The sequence below is a fragment of the Pelophylax lessonae genome (assembly GCF_965119305.1).
Source record: "Pelophylax lessonae genome assembly, chromosome: 3".
Lineage (NCBI taxonomy): Eukaryota > Metazoa > Chordata > Amphibia > Anura > Ranidae > Pelophylax > Pelophylax lessonae.
The window spans coordinates 64,364,642-64,382,056 of record NC_138770.1 but is presented as its reverse complement, the minus strand read 5'-3'; positions in this window follow the sequence as shown (position 1 = coordinate 64,382,056).

Here is a 17,415-nt window from a genome sequence, read left to right as displayed (position 1 = left end):
AAGACGTGGAGGAGCTGAAGATGGAGAGGTTGAAACATTTAAAGTGGCCTCCACCTCCCCCAGATCGCTGTCAGATGTATGTCTCACACCTATTTCTTTTGTCTAAGCTTCAGTAAACCACTGCAGGTCACAGCCATTTACCTTGGCACTTTTACATTCAACATTTTCCGCCTTTTGGGCTGTATACAACACATTATTATTATACAGGATTTTGTATAGTGCCAACAGGTTGCGCAGCGCTTTACAACATGAAGGCAGACAGTACAGTTACAATACAATTTAATACAGGAGGAATCAAAGGACCCTGCTTGTTAGAGCTTACAAACTAAGAGGGACATCTTTCATGCATGCACCCTTATCTGACCCTTCTGAATGGAGGGAACCAATCTCCACAGGGGCCAACGCGCCTTTGACCACTGGTCACTCTGTGATCCCCCTGTTGGGCATAGCATCCCCTTGTTATACAGCATAGCCTTGTAACTCATGGACACTTTGTCTAGTATTGTGAGTGCTTCCTTGCACCAACCATCCCAGCTCATGGTGTTTCCATCACTGCATCATATGTTCCAGGAGGCACCACAGGAACCATGGATTCATTAGTCAATATAGTACATTTGTCACTTCTATTCATATCACATTGGGATGACACATCATCAATTAAGGCAGGCAGCTTTAAACTACTTTGACCAGCCTGCTCTGGTGGTGCTACTGACACACTGCAGGCCCTGACCTGGGATTACAAAACCCAGGGACCCAGTTGTCTCCACTCGCAATAAGCACGCTGGAGCCTCTCTAAGAGCCGGTTCACACTACTCTGACTTGGGACACGACTTGTGTGCCCTCAAGTCGCCCCAAGTCTCTTGTCATTACAAATTCAATGTAAATGAATGAGAGCCGTCTTAATATGCACTACTGAAGTCGCTCCGACTTCAGAAAAGGTTCCTGTACTACTTCAAGGCGACCTGTATCCGACTTGTGCACATAAACTTCAATGGGAGTCGCCTCTAAGTCGGATCCTTATCTATTTTCAAGGGACTGTGATCAGACTTTCCAGGAAGAAGAAAAAGATTAGCCAGGCATTCCCCACAGACAAAGTCGCCTATCATTTAAGTCTCTTCAAAGTAGTGCACAAGTCTCTTTTAAGTCTCTTACAAGTCTCTAAACAAGTCTCTTCAAAGTCACACTAAAAAGTCGCTCCTTCATGGGGCGACTTTCTGGTCGCGGTAGTGTGAATCGGCTCTAACTGCTTCTTTAAGAATCCTTTGTCCTTGTTTTTCCATTTTGCTAAACTCGCACTGTAGCAGGGCCTCACACTATCACAGTATTAGCATTTTAAGGAATAAAGTGGGCAGTAAATATCTGACACTAGTAAAAAGCAATATCATTATAAAAGAAAACAGCAGCACTAAAATCAGAAAATTATCAAAACTGCATCCAATGGAAGCTTCATAAAGTCAAGGGTATCGTTATGATATATCCTTAGCATTTCATGAAAAGTATCAAATAGCCATAAATGGATTGAAAAATAAATCCTCTGTAATGCCTCCTAATGTTTTCCATGGTTTTGTAATGCATTTTTTAAAAAGTATGTATCATAAGAACATGCAAAGTTCTTAGAGGTGTCCCTGGGTTACAGGGTGACTGATTTCCTCTAGCTACATTTGAATAATTTTGCTGGCTGGTGACAGATTATATACAGTAATATTAGTAGTTGTGACAGTTTGTATGTTTCAAATTGTATTCAGTGATATCAGTCAATATAACAGTTGGTGGGAGATTCATAAAAGTGATACCATTATGTTATAGATTTAGATACATTAATACAGCCAATAATGAGAGCATTAAACGAATGTCATCAGACATGGAAGACCTCAACGGCAGAGGTGTGCAGAGTATGAAGCTACAGAAAGAGCAGGGCCAGGACAGCTGCACAGATGCTTGAACCAGGAGGGAACATGTCATGTACAATATACAGCACATGCACACAATCACACTCCAGCAATACACACTATACTGCACTACAGACTCATGCTAACCATAATACCATATTCTCATCTTCCAACAGAGTACTTACTGACATTTCTGAAAATTAAAGAAGCATAACAAAGCCTTCTTAGAACAGAAGGCATTTATGTAGGGACCCTGCCTTAAGCTGTAGTGCCTGTAGCATCCTCCTACATAGGTTGCCAGTTAGGTTAGGTAAATTTAGTTTTTCAGACTCCTCTGTAATCAGTAGAGCAGCTTGTGGTTATTTTGGGCTGTTCTGGCTCTCACTGGTTGCAAGTTTAGCTAATCTCCCCTGCCTTTTGGAGGATTCTGTAATATAGTTGGCTGAGAAAGTCCAATTTACAGACTGAATATTTATGTGGCCCCAGCCAATCCCTGGGAGAGGGTGCCCAGTAGGTGGCTGGGAGTGCTTAGGCAGCTGGGTTCTTGTCCAGGACATCCCCTGCCTGAAGGGCTGGTGTCCTGGGCAGTCTAGCTGCTCTTTTGCTTTTGCTCACCGAGGTCCCAGCTTGGCTTGAGCTGGAAGTCCTGTTCTAGTGCTCACAGAGGTCCCAGCTTTATTTGAGCTGGGGGCCTATTTTACTGGACCTTGCTGGAACTGACTGAGGAATTTCACTGATCTAGAGAGTTCATGGGAGAAATGTCTGGCTGATATTAAAAGGAGGCTTCCAAGTATCCAGGGACATATGTGAGTACAGAATTGAGTGTAGGATCCTAGTGATTGAGTGCTGCTACTATCTCTTGTGCCTCTGTGCCAGATTCTGATTAAGTTTGGACATTTCTTATGGTATTCTAGTATAGCTCAGTCCCTTAGCTGCTGCTGCAAGGACTGTTCTAAGAAGCTTTAAGAAAGTGAGAAGTGTCCTTGGGTTTCTACACTGTTACTGGAATCTCCCACAGCTTCCCTATACCCTATTTAAATTTAACTAATAATAAAGCATCAAAAAAAGAAAACCCCTAGACCAGGGATTCCCAAACCACGGCCCTGCAGCTGTTGCAGAACTACACATCCCATGAGGCATTGTAAAACTCTGACATTCACATCCCTGACTAGGCATGATGGTAATTGTAGTTCCTGAACAACTGCAGGGCTGTAGTTTGGGAATTCCTGCCCTAGACTGTTTATTGGGCCAGAAGAGTGATTGAAGCTGTGTGCTTGGCTGCTGATACACTCGTTTGGGAAAAGAACCCTGGAACCAGTGGCGGCTACATGCGGGGCGCCGGACACATGGACTTCAATGGGGCTTTTTCTTTTTAGCCATCTGATTAGAGCCAGAAGCTCTAATAGGCTAAAAAAAAAATGGTGGGCTTGGGGCGCAGAGCACTGCGCCCCGAACCCACCCAGTTGTGTGACAATAGCAAATTAAAATTCCCTATTGTCACACGGATCCTCCTCCTGGCCAATCAGGAAGCGGGTCTTGAGACCCGTTTCCCGATTGGCCGGAAGGAGAAGCCATGCCATTGGGCATGGAGGAGGAGGGAGGAGACGCAGAAGACAGGAGAAAGCACCTGAAGCCGCCCCTGCCTGCTGCTGCAGATATCCAGGCAGGGTGAGTGAGCGGAAGGGCCTGTCCTCTGTCCTCTGTCCTGTCCCCTGTGTCCTGTCCCCTGTCCTAGTGTGGTCCGGGGGGGGGTATGGTGCAGTCCGTCTGCCGCCGCCCCCCCCCCCCCCGGCCCATGGAGCACCAGCCACCACTACCTGGAACTACCTAGCGGGCCTTTGCGGGGATGATCGTTATATGTCCATAGGTAAAATCCAACCCCGAGAAACAGTGCACCTGCACTGCAAGGGTAATTGCTAATTTTAGGTATGGGGGACTTGTTAAGGGAGATTTACTTTCCTGATCCGCCTCTCCTTTGCACTGCTAAACATGCCACTTAACGTTGCCTGAACAGATCCCACTCCACCCTCTAGAGATGCATACTTACCTTGATCCAAAGGCCACAGCCTTTTGCCTGCATCTGCACAGTAGAGCCCAGGAGAAGTCAATGTGGCTCATTTCCCTGTGTCTCCAGGCTAGGAGATAGAGATAGGCATGCCTCATAGAGGTTAATGAGACTCCACTGGGCAGGCATTACCAGGAGACAGAGGACCTGCAGAAAAGGATGTAAAACATCTCTATCAGATCGAGGTAAGTATGGGATCTGTTAGGTCAATTTAAAGGGGCAAACAAGGCATGGGCACTTGCTGTATCCTTCAAAGGACCAACTACATTAACAGTAACTAGAAGACCTGAGATATTTTTAATTTTTGGGTTTAGTTTATTGAGACAATAAAACCATAAAAAAAGACTAAAGTGACTGGTGCCCGAATTTTTTTTTTAACCCACAATAAGCCAAGGACGCTACTGTGGTATGCAAATGTTAGCCTGACACTGACCACTTAAGGTATTATTCATTACCATCCCAAGAGGAGCAGTGCTATGTTTTTAGCACCCAGCTTGAGGCCAGACAAGGTTTGTGCTTCACTTAACCACGGCAATCAGCAATAGGACAAATAAATATAATCTTTGCAACAGGGGAACATGGTATTTGTGACTTTCTATGAAAAGCAAAGTAGACATTTGCAAGGTTACTGTTCAGCGTAGGGAAGTGCTTTTTTCGTGGAGGGAAGGTTGCAAGTGTTTGTCACTTTAACTAGCAATCATAGAGTTATTTTTTGGTTCCTGAGAAATTTCCTCGTGACCTGTTGGTGCGAAGAGCCTGTTGCCTGCATGCTAAGGAAACAGATGGGCAGACCTACCACAGTTTGCTGCTAGAGCCATCTTGTAAGCTAGTGAGAAAAGTGGTTCATGCTACAAATGAGCAATATGGCTACTTCACAGCAAGCATGTGGATGGGACTTAGGCGCTTGTGTGGGGGACAAGTTAAACTGCAATTGTTAATGCCTGAAGTTCAGGCTGAGAGCTGTAATCCCATGACAGTCAACATTAGGGCAGGTCTCCCAGACCTAGAAACGAGCTGCAATGACACTGCAATTTCTTGCTTTCTGTGCTGACTCCTTTACACTTCAGACACTCTCATGTTTAGAGGACACCACTTCCACGGTGTGCAGCATTTTGGGGCCGGTACAGCTGAGCCTGTACCAGACTTCACCAATCCAGCAGTTCATGTTACCTCTCTCCCAGTGACACATCCCATGGTTGCTGCGGGATACAGGAAATGCTCTCTCTCTCTCTCTCTCTCTCTCTCTCTCTCTCTCTCTCTCTCTCTCTCCAACCAACGTGCTTGCTTCTATTCCACAAGGTACCTTATACAATATTCCCATGACTTCAGACTGATTTCTTAGGCTCTCTGTGCTGTCATTCCTGCCCCAAAGAGTGGGGTACCAGCTGCTAGTGGAGGTGTCAATCACTTAACCCCTTCCCCTACCAGAGGAACTGTCACCTTTGACAGTCACTCATCTCTTGGCTGATTGACTGTCTTGTATGTGACACAAAATTTGTAGTCCTTAGCAACAACACTTTACTTTCCACTGGGAAGTACTCTGTGTATTAGACCCACGCAGGGCTGGGACAGGGGGTGGGCAGGAGGGATGGCCGCCTTGGGCATTGTGGTATCATGTGAGATTGGGGGAAGGAGATTTGTGTTGGGAAGGGAAATTTGGGGGGGGTGTGCTAGGAGTGTTGATTTGAGGGGATTCATGATGGAAGGGGGGATAGGGAAAGAAGATTGGTTCCAGGAAAGGGTATTTTGAGGAGTTTGTGCTAGAAAAGGCAATATGGTAGGGTGTAGGGGATTTGTGCTAGGATGAGAATTTGTTTTTCTTCTTGGGGGTGGGGGGGCGTAATTGTTCTGGTAGGGATTATTGAGGAGATTTGTGCCAGGAGGGGAAATTTGGGGGGGGGGGGTTGTGCCAGGATGTGGGATTGGGTAAAATTTGTGCTGGGAGAGGGGATTTGGAGTAGGGGGAGAGGAGTAGAGGATGTGTACTAGGAGGGGGATTTTTTTGGGGGGGTTAGATTTGTGCTGGGGGCATAAAGGAAATGAGAGGACTTGAGCTGGGGGGGAAGTTGAGGGGAGCAGATTTATGCTTGGAAGGGGATTTCAGTCGGGGAATATATGCTTCGAAGGTAAGCAAGTAGATTAGTGCTTGATTTTTTTTTGGGGGGGGGGGGGTCAGATGGCTGACACATAATCCTCGTAGATCTTGGTGGGGAAGGCGCAATTTGGCATGTTCGTGTTGGGCTCAAGTATCACGTACCTGGAGATGAGCCTGATACTGTGAGGAAGGCCTCCCTTGCGCATCCGACTCGGGACCCCTGATAGTGCAGACAGGGGACACCGGATTGTAGAGTAGCACGAGCGCCTGGAGGTTTGCTTGAAGCAGAGGATGGCTACTGGTGAAGGTCGCCAGAGAAGTCCGATGAGCAGGGTGTTGAGCAGGCAGCAGGTGCTGGAATCAGGGGCTCCTGGGTAACAGGAGGAGCCTCCTGGGCAGGATGGACAGATCTGGGAATGACAGAAGCGTGGTAAGACAAGCCGGGTCAGGAGCCAATCGGTAACGTAGAAGCCAGTAGGAGCAGACAGGAAGAGAGGTCACGGGACAAGCCAAGGTCGGTGCAGGTGGAGAGCAGAGAATCGTCAGGACAAGCCAGGTCTGGAACTAAGAACAAGATGCAGGTAAACAGGTAACAGGTATCCAAGGCTGAAGACAAAGCAGCACTAGAGCAGTGCAATGGCTGGGTTTAAATAGTCCCTTTGGCGCCAATGTCTAACGCACGTTCGCGTACTCGCGAACGTGCGTGCGCGGTTGCGCGAATTCACGCATGCGCATTGGCCATTGTCAGGTTTCTGACAGGAACACGTCTTTGCACAGCAAACGTTCTCTTACATCTAGATTAACTTTTCCTCACACTGGACCCATGTATTGGATTGTCCCCTAGTTCAATCCTCTTTTTGTGTTGCAAGGCCTGTTCTCTAGATATGCTGTGCATGCATCCCTTTAGGAGACTTAAGACTTGCCAGTTAACAGTTAACAGTAACTTTACTGAAGAAAGGGAAACATACAGGAACAATACTGAGTGTGTCAATGCAGAATCTCAGATTGGCCCTGAGGAAGAGGGGATTCCCCTCAAAAAGGTTCAGCCATCTGGAAGGTCCTCCGGCAGCCTGGACATGGTCTCGGAGACCTGGTCACTTTTTGTCCATTGTGGACTTTGAAATGCTTTTATGACTGACTTGTTTGTGAGTATATTTCCCTTCTTTTTATACCAAGAAAAAAAAACTTGGGTAATGCACAAGGTTGGTGCGCCCTCGTTTTTTTCCACAGTCTATAACAAGCAGTCTGTCTGATAACGGGACTTTCATCAACACTTACCACTGAGAAAGCATAGGCTTTGCATGAAAACTAGTCATAGGTCAGGTGGTTTCAATTGTTTGTAGCCTTGAACAAGGTATTTGCATGTCTCACTTCATTACAAAAAGAAAAGGCAATATCACTCATTTAAAGTGGAACTTTAGTCAGAAAATTAAAGTGCAATATCACATCCAGTGTAGCACAATATAATGTACACAGTCCCAATAAAATGATAAAAATCCACCATTATGCAATATTCAATTGTGTTAAACAGTCCTATAATCCAGTGACTTCAGTGACCTCCACCTATTGCTAAAATGCCCTCTCACCTCCAAGCAGTGGCCCCACAATAGAACCTCAAATGCTTGTAATTATGTCCCTCTGAATCTCACTGGGATGGTCTTCTTTTGGATGTACTGTACCCAAATGGACTCCTCCCCTCAACATAACTCAACACACAGCCAATAATGTTTAAACCTCTGAAAAACAAAAGTGAGTACACCCCCTAAGTGAAATGTCCAAAAATTGGCCCAATTAGCCATTTTCCCTCCCTGGTGTCATGTGACTCGTTAGTGTTACAAGGTCTCAGGTGTGAATGGGGAGTAGGTGTGTTAAATTTGGTGTTATTACCCTTACTTTCTGGTCACTGGAAGTTCAACATGGCACCCCATGTCAAAGAACTCTCTGAGGATCTGAAAAAAAGAATTGTTGCTCTACATAAAGATGGCCTAGGCTATAAGAAGATTGCCAAGACCCTGAAACTGAGCTGGAGCACGGTGGCCAAGACCATACAGCGGTTTAACAGGACATGTTCCACTCAGAACAGGCCTCTCCATGATCCACCAAAGAAGTTGAGTGCATGTGCTCAGCATCATATCCAGAGGTTGTCTTTGGGAAATAGACATATGAATGCTGCCAGCATTGCTGCAGAGGTTGAAGGGGTGGGGGGTCAGCCTTTCAGTGCTCAGACCATACACCGCGCACTGCATCAAATTGATCTGCATGGCTGTCGTCCCAGAAGGAAGCCTCTTCTAAAGATGATGCACAAGAAAGCCCGCAAACAGTTTGCTGAAACAAGCAGACTAAGGACATGGATTACTGGAACTATGTCCTGTCCTCTGATTAAACCATGATAAACTTATTTGGTTCAGATGGTGTCAAACGACTGTGGCGGCAACCAGGTGAGGAGTAAAAAGACAAGTGTGTCTTGCCTCCAGTCAAGCATGGTGGTGGGAGTGTCATGGTCTGGGGCTGCATGAGTGCTGCCGACACTGGGGAGCTACAGTTCATTAAGGGAACAATGAATGCTAACATGTACTGTGACATACTGAAGCAGAGCATGATCCCCTCCCTTCGGAGACTGGGCCGCAGGACAGTATTCCAACATGATAACGACCCCAAACACACCTCCAAGACGACCACTGCCTTGCTAAAGAAGCTGAGGGTAAAGGTGATGGACTGGCCAAGCATGTCTCCAGACCTAAACCCTATTGCGCATCTGTGGGACATCCTCAAATGGAAGGTGGAGGAGCACAAGGTCTTTAACATCCACCAGCACTAAGATGTCGTCATAGAGGAGTGGAAGAGGACTCCCGAGGCAACCTGTGAAGCTCTGGTGAACTCCTTGCCCAAGAGAGTTAAGGCAGTACTGGAAAATAATGGTGGCCACATAAAATACTGACACTTGGGGCCCAATTTGGACATTTTAACTTAGGGGGTGTACTCACTTTTGTTGCCAACAGTTTAGACAGCAAAGACAGCAAATTGAGGGCTCTTTCACACGGAGTGGACCGCATTGCGATCCACTCCGGCACTTTTTTTTTTTCACGGAGAGGATGACACTTGTGTCATCCGCTCTGTATGTCCGCATATAATCCCATCCGTTTGCGGATGATATACGGACATAATGTACTGTAAGTCTATGGGCATTGCGGATGTCAGCGGATGACGCCACTGACATCCGATTTTGCTTCCTTTCCGTTTTTTGAACGGAGGAAAAATAGGGTTCTGTTCCGTTCCAAAAAACGGAACAGAACTGAAAGGAAGAAAATCGGATGTCAGCGGATGGTATTCCGCTGACATCTGCAATGCCATTGACTTACATTATGTCCGTAAATCTTCCGCAAAAAAATAGGATGATTTGCGGACATACGGTGCGCCCGTGTGAAAGAGCCCTTACACTGTTATACAAGCTGTACACTCACTACTTTACATTGTAGCAAAGTGTAATTTCTTCAGTGTTGTCACATGAAAATATAGAAAAAAATATTTACAAAAATGTGAAGGGTGTACTCACTTTTGTGAGATACTGTATATAATATATATTGTTTTGCTTTGAGTTTTTCAAAATTTGTGATTAGTTTTCACCAGGTGTGTGGTATTTATGCAGTTAGTTAGTATTAATTTATTCTAGTTTTGTACACCAATTTTACACTAATTTATTTTGCAATGATTATTCACATTGAGTATATTTAGAAAATTAAAGTGGTTGTAAAGGCAGAAGGTTTTTTTTTATCTTTATTATTATTAATATTTATTATTTATTATTATTTGGATGAATCCTTGCACCTGACCGCTGGACAGGTGCACGGCTTTGTCAATTAGGGCACTGTCAGAGCTGTGATTGGACAAAGTGATGGTGACCTTGTCTAATCATTAGGGATGATCGAACTTTTCAAAAGTTTGGTTCGACCAGAACACCCGAACTTCCCGAAAGTTCGGCCCGGATTTCAGAACCCCATTGAAATCAATGGGACCCGAACTTCGGTAAACAAAAAACACCATTTTGAAGCCCTAAAACCAAATAAATGCCCCTAAAAAGTGCCTAGGGTTCTGGGTCATGCCCCAGGGACTATTAATCACACAAAAAAAATCTTAAAAATTGTCATTTTTGATAGAGAGCCAAATATTGAAAAAATTATTGAAAAAAAAAATGAGATTTCTTTGGATTTAGTGTCTGGGGGGTCTAAAAAGTGTACCTGTGAAGTTTCAGCTCTGTAGCATGTCCAGAACCTGAAAAAAAAATGATTATTTTTCTTAGAATTTTTTGGGCATTTTTATTTAACTTATGTATAGGGGTATATATATATATATATATAAGTGTGTGTGTGTGTATATATATATATATATATATGTGTATATATGAATACCCCTAAACCAGAATCTGCATAGTGGGGTCACCCTGACATGGCAGAGTCAGTTCACCCTAAACTACACTACGGTCACCCTGACATGGCAGTCAGTTCACCCTAAACTACACTATGGTCACCCTGACATGGCAGAGTCAGTTCACCCTAAACTACACTACGGTCACCCTGACATGGCAGAGTCAGGTCACCTAAACTACACTATGGTCACCCTGTTTGTATTAGAATTGCAATAGAACAGGCATATGGCTCCGCTATTTTCACACCTTGCCGGTTTAGTAGCAGGCGTTTTTTTGGGCATTTTTTGGGGGTCTTTGGAGGCAGGCATAACATCAGAACTTCTGTGTAGGGGTATATATACACACACACATGTATGTATATATACACATACACATATATAGGTGTGAAAGTAGCAGAACACTATGCTTGCGCTAATGAAATAATTAACACCCATATGGCTTCTCTGCTATAACACCTATATATGTGTATAAATACATATAAGTGTGTGTGTATATATACCCCTATACAGAATTTCAGATGTTTTGCCTGCCTCCAAAGACCCCCAAAAAATGCCCAAAAAAAACGCCTGCTGCAAAAACACACCTGGGCGTTTTGTAGCTGGCGTTTTTTTGGGCATTTTTTGGGCGTCTTTGGAGGCAGGCATAACATCTGTACTTCTGTGTAGGGGTATATATACACACATATGTATGTATATATACACATACACATATATAGGTGTGAAAGTAGCAGAACACTATGCTTGCGCTAATGAAATAATTAACACCCATATGGCTTCTCTGCTATAACACCTATATATGTGTATGTGTATAAATACATATAAGTGTGTGTGTTTATATACCCCTATACAGAAGTTCAGATGTTATGCCTGCCTCCAAAGACCCCCCAAAAATGCCCAAAAAAACGCCTGCAACAACACACCTGTGCGTTTTTTTTTGGCGCAGGCATTTTTTTGGGCATTTTTTGGGGGTATTTGGAGGCAGGCATAACATCTGTACTTCTGTGTAGGGGTATATATACACACACACAAGTTCAGATGTTATGCCTGCCTCCAAAGACCCCCAAAAAATGCCCAAAAAAATGCCTGCGCCAAAAAAAACGCCCAGGTGTGTTGTTACAGGCGTTTTTTTGGGGCATTTTTTGGGGGTCTTTGGAGGCAGGCATAACATCTGAACTTCTGTATAGGGGTATATATACACACACACTTATATGTATTTATACACATACACATATATAGGTGTTATAGCAGAGAAGCCATATGGGTGTTAATTATTTCATTAGCGCAAGCATAGTGTTCTGCTACTTTCACACCTATATATGTGTATGTGTATATATACATACATGTGTGTGTGTATATATACCCCTACACAGAAGTACAGATGTTATGCCTGCCTCCAAAGACCCCAAAAAATGCCCCAAAAAAACGCCTGCGCCAAAAAAAACGCCCGGGTGTGTTGTTGCAGGCGTTTTTTTGGCCATTTTTTGGGGGTCTTTGGAGGCAGGCATAACATCTGAACTTCTGTATAGGGGTATATATACACACACACTTATATGTATTTATACACATACACATATATAGGTGTTATAGCAGAGAAGCCATATGGATGTTAATTATTTCATTAGCGCAAGCATAGTGTTCTGCTACTTTCACACCTATATATGTGTATGTGTATATATACATACATGTGTGTGTGTGTATATACCCCTACACAGAAGTTCATAGGTCATGCCTGACTCCAAACATGTCCTCAATAAATGCCTGCAACAAAAAGCAGGGTGACAGGGGAGAAGCCACTATCTGGTTCTATAAGTGTTCTAAGAGAAACAATCTTTTCTCTATAGCGGTCACCCTGAAATGGAAGGGTTTTGTCACCCTGCCATAGCAGTCAGAGTCAGTTAACCCTACACTACACTACGGTCCCCTTACACTTAACACTTTCCCTACTGAAACTAGATTATTAAATTTAACCATAGTGGAAAATAGTACCCTAACTACACTAGATATCCCTTTCCTCACACTAATAATTACTAAATGACACTTTGAGAGCAGAAGTAACAGAACTGCTTCCACTCTCTTCCACAGCCCTGTATTAAAATGATCGAGATTTGGCGGGCAATCTTGTATCCTGGGGGGCGTATTCACTAATGATTGGCCTCTGGACCCCCTAGTAACTCCAATCACATTCCTAGCATTCTCCTGCCCCCTCAATTGGCTTTTACTGATAATACTGGTCCAATCACGGGCTTTTAAAGCCCAGTTCCTGTCCCATTGCATTTTGGTCGGTTCTGGTTGCCGAATTCCGAACTTTTTCAGCAGAAAGTTCGGAATTCGGCCAAACCTCGAACAGTCAATGTTCGGGTCTAACCGATGGTCGACCCGAACCGTTCGATCATCCCTACTAATCATGACTTAGTGCTCATAGTCCCACCCCACATCTTCCCACAGGAAGCTTTCACAGTGTGTTGGAGTGGAGACAGATAGAGCAGGGCTCAGTTTGCTACTAGCGAGCTAGTGTGATCACCTATTGTGACTCTGCGTGTAGAGTGCTAATGTAGTGTACCCACTTCCCACTTCCATTCCGGCAACAGGAACCCTCCTCCCTCCCGCCCCCTGCAGACTTCTGGGTCACTGACAGGTCCCAGAAGACTGCATCCATCACTCACAATGCGCAGCGTGACTTGCGCATGTGCAGTGAGCACATTTTCTAGTTTGTATTAAATGTGGGTAATAACTCCCCCCCCCCCCATCATGTCTGGGAGGCCAACAAGGAGAGGCAGACGTTCCCATGCCACTATGAGGAGGCCAGTATTGTCTGTGTACCACAGGCAAAGGTGGACATTATCCATTCTCAGGAGGGGCACATTTGTCCCTGTTTAGTGATGTTGCCTGTGCTATGCAGCCACAGCATGTAGAGGAGGTGGTGGACTGGCTTACTAAATTATCCTCATCAACCTCATCCTCTATGACCCAAGCTGACACTAGTGTGCAGTCAACCCCAGCTGCCAGAGCGGCTTATTCTGCCTCTAGAAGGTTACGGAATGAAGGCACCACGAACACCCAAAGACCGATTTTTCTGCAACTGTGTGACAGGGGTATCAAATTTAATTTTTTTACAGCAAGGCCAATTCTTGATTTCATCAAGAGTAACTCTATAGGGTTACGGTGTGAAGGCACCACCAACAACCAAAGCCCAATTGTTCCACACCTGTTACTTCTTTTTTTTTTACATAAACTGTTTATTGAATATAGCATAACAAGTTGGTTACATAAGCTGAACAAAAAGTCTCACCTGTTACTTCTATCCAAAGTCTGCAATAGAGACACCAGACTTTATCTAAAAATAAATTTTTCAATCTTGGCGTGAGTGCATTAAAATTTGACTTCTTCACATAAGGCTTGCTCACTGTGGTGCAAAACTTTGTTATTTCCATCCAAACTCTGCCAAAGAGACACCAGAATTTATCCAAAAAATCTCTAATTTTGTTCAGAGTGCACTGAATTGTGGCCCCACGCCGTTGTTTACTAAATAAAGAAAGCTTGCAGGGAAAATCAATTTATATGTCATTTATTTTTCTTTATAAATGTCAGTTTTGCTGCAGCAGGTTCTATACACGGTACAGATGTGTCAGTTTACAGGCAGACTAAGGGGACCCCTTCAGGCACTATATTTAAATGAATTTTTTATTTTTGTTTCACTTTAAGCATCATTAAAATCACTGCTCCTTTAAAAATTATGCATTGGTTCATGTCCTCCTGTTCGGCCCAACTCTATTTGTGAGATTTGACTTTCTGGTTAGTATTGTTGCCATTATGTAGGTATATTTTTCTTGCTTACAATGCACACTGTTGTTTTCTTTTGGCATAGAAGCCATACAACCTTTTCAGTCAGTACCATAGTAAGTTGCCCTAAAAAAAAATGTATGATACACATGGAATTTCGATAATATTTTAGATCTACTCTAAAGCTGAACTACGAGTAGATCTAAAATTTCACATTGAAGTGCAAGTCCCCCCACCCCCCACATTGCTTAGTTTTTATAGGGGGATAGGAAAAAGAACAATGCTAATCTTATCCCACACTCCCCCAGCAGCCGGCGGGCCTTCTGTATTTTATTGTACAGTGTAGGACTACCTGCCCTATAGTGAAGAGGAACAGTTTGGGAACATTGGATTTACAGAGAGCAGAAGGCCTGCGGGAGGGAAGAATAAGTTTAGTGTTTCTCCTCATTCTGTTCCCCCTAGACAAAATTAACATTTATTCATTGCATTGCACATGGGGCTACTACTAGACTAAATTTTAGATATACCTGAAGTTATATATAGTAAGTCAGGTTGAAAAAATACACAAGTCCATCTAGGTCAACCAACAGAAAAAAAGAAAAGGTCCGCTTCACGCCGAAGGCTCCCACCATCTGCCAGCTCCGGCATCAGACAGTTGTTAAATAACTTAGGGGCGGGACCATCTGGTGATGTCACTGGGTGATCCTGCCCCCTTCTGACATCATCAACCCAGCATGCTCCTGGCTGATGACATCACAAGGGGGCAGTTCCCTTAGTTATTTAAGAAATGTCAGATGTCTGAGCTGGCAGACTGGGGGGAGCTTTCGGCGCGAGTGGACCTTTTCTTTTTTTGGGTTGGCGGTTGCAGCTGGTGCCGTGATTGACGATGGATCTACACCAGCAGACGTTTTGTTTTATTTTATTTTTTTTAAATAAAGGACTTGTCAAAAACTGACTATTGTTTTTTGGTGAATGAGTAGGGGTACTATGTACCCCTACTCATTCACATGGGGGGTGGGGATATGGGGACCCCCTTGCTATAGGGGGCTTCTAGATTCAGATAAAACCCACCCCATCCACAGACCCCAATAACCCCTGGCCAGGGTTGTGGGGAAGAGGCCCTTGTCCCCATTAACCCTGTCCCCAAAGCACCCTCCATGTTGAGGGCATGTGGCCTGGTATGGTTCAGGAGGGGGGGGGGCTAATTTGTCCCCTCCCTTTCCTTACTTACCAGGCTGCATGCTCGGATGAGGGTTTGGTATATATTTTGGGGGGACCTCATACCATTTTTTTTTACATTCAGCTATCAGTGGGGAACTTCACCGAGAGCTGATGACCCATCAGCTGTTAAGGATGTGGCGGCCGCTTGTTCCTTAACAACTAGGTTGTTTACTAGTTGTTAAGGATGCCAACGGCTGCCAGTTCCTTAAATATCGCATGCTGGAACCACTACAAATTTACCCCATGCTTTTTTTTTTTTTGTTAATTGACTTTCATTCCTGTTTTATGCAGTATTTCCTGAGCATTTTTGCTTTATGCAGTAAATACCGCATAAAGCAGTAGTGAATTTACATTTTCAGGATTGTGTGCGTTATTTGGGAAAATACCTAAATTCCACATGTGATCTGGTTCTATGAATGGAGTGTGATAGGGTAATTCTGGATTATTATTATCACAGCTGCTACATGGATAATACATACTGTACCATTAAACCATTGTACATTGTACAGGACGCCAGGGATGGGTCCTGGATTGCAGGTATATGTATACCCTATTTAGGTTGTGGTCCCTTCAGGGGGGCAGTTCAAAGGTAATGTACTTAGAGGTTCAGTACTCAGAGGTTCTCACCCATGCAAGGTGAGAGGTTCTGGGGTAGACCGTCCAGAGAGGAGAGGACTTATTCTATTATTTTATTAGGGACTCAGAGTTTTGGCGGTTCAAAGAGTTTTAGGTGAGATAAACCTCCAAATCCTGATTTCAGGGACCTTGGCCCCAAAGGGGATAACCCGGATGTCTCAGAGTCCAGAAAAGGAAGAGGAAACAGTCAAAATCTGACAGTGAGAGAAAGAACAGGCTCAACTAGCTTGGGTTTTAGCCACGGTTGCTGAACTGTGAGAGCCTCCTCTCAGGGGATCCTTGAAGTAGGTGAGATACCCCAACATCCCAGTGTGGGACTTACAGATTGACAGTGAGGCATTACCTTATTTTTGCCAATGAAACAGTGCTGTGGACTATTTTGCGTTGTTTTTTACTGAAGTTAGCTGTTTGCTTTCTGTTTGAAAAATACTAATAAAGATTGTAACGTTTACAAGCAGATGGGGTTGATCCTGGGCTCCTATATGTGACAACATATAACTAAAATAAATTTAAAAGAACTTCCAGAACGCATCAAAAAAAGATGCATGTAGTATTTCTGGTAGCATATAGCAACACACATTGCACTTTGCTGCACTGCATGTCCCATGCAAAGGTGTGTTCAGAATGAATCGCACCACATTGCACAAACACAGGTAATGTGTGTTGATGCAAACTTACTACAACACAATTATGTACATTTCGGTATCTTTTGGCTATTTTAAGTACAAAAAAGCTTTATTCTTGCAAAAAATGTATTATTATTATTTCTGAGTGTAATATAGACAAAGAAATAATATAGACAAAGCTATGCTGAACCCTGCAATCTGACCCTGCCTGTCACTTAGGAGATCCGCCCGCTTTGTTTACACAAGCAGGCGGATCTCCAGACTCGATTCCCCGACGATCGGGGAAGAGCAGCGGCAATCGCCGCTGCTCCTCCCCTGGCCCGACTCCCGCTGTGACTGAATACAGCGGGAGCAAGTCTCCGGTGGCGCGCGCGCGCCGCCGAGAAAGGGGAATATCTGGCGATGTAGGTCTACGTCGCCAGACATTATCGAGCCACTTTGCCGCAGTAGAGCTCTAGTGAGCAGTGCGGAAGTGGTTAAACAGTCATGTCACTCAGCAGAGTATCAGGAGAGCTTCCCCTATGTTGGCTCATAAGGTAGTAGAAGGAAGAATTCACAGCACATTTCTCAGATATACTGTAAACTCTGCTCCTTTAGAACAATTAAAGGATTTTTTTTCCATAGTTGTTAAATCTGCTAGAGCATGGCCACAAAAAAAAAAAAAAAATCCCTAGGTGAGCA